The sequence below is a fragment of the Papaver somniferum genome, unplaced genomic scaffold (genome assembly GCF_003573695.1).
Source record: "Papaver somniferum cultivar HN1 unplaced genomic scaffold, ASM357369v1 unplaced-scaffold_28038, whole genome shotgun sequence".
NCBI classification, from domain to species: domain Eukaryota; kingdom Viridiplantae; phylum Streptophyta; class Magnoliopsida; order Ranunculales; family Papaveraceae; genus Papaver; species Papaver somniferum.
The window spans coordinates 564-1000 of NW_020638862.1; the positions used below are offsets into that span (position 1 = coordinate 564).

At 27.5% G+C, this 437-nt stretch overlaps 1 long non-coding RNA gene across 1 annotated transcript in view; it reads right to left on the reverse strand.

Moving 5' to 3' along the window:
* Positions 1 to 422, reverse strand: part of LOC113341266 — a 985-nt gene extending 563 nt beyond the window's left edge. The window contains exon 1 of the long non-coding RNA XR_003355846.1: positions 95 to 422. This is a non-coding gene — a long non-coding RNA (uncharacterized LOC113341266). The remainder of the gene's footprint in view (positions 1 to 94) is intronic.
* Between the last annotated feature and the right edge of the window lie 15 nt (positions 423 to 437).

Genomic DNA, 437 nt, shown 5'->3' on the forward strand with positions numbered 1-437 from the left:
TAAAAAAAAAAAAAAAAAAAAAAAAAAAAAAAAAAAAAAAAAAAAAAAAAAAAAAAAAAAAAAAAAAAAAAAAAAAAAAAAAGTGTTTCCGCACCATTAGTTACATCCATCTCTTCCTTCTATGCGGGATCGAATTCAATTTCATACAACAATTAAACACATCTTACTCATACACGATTAAATTTATATTACCCCTTGAATTAATCTCAGCAACAAATAAAGCGAAACAATTAAAATATTTCTTTTTAAAAAAAACGGAAGATGCGATTGAAATTGAAGAAAGACAGAGAGAGAATATACAATGGAAAAGAGGAAGATGGCTTCATTGATTTTCCATCGTTCCGAAGATTTTAGTTGAAATAGAAGAATATAGGGTTTGTGTAAACTCGTATTCTACAACCAGGGAGGAGAGATGGGAGTAATTAGGGGAATGAAAG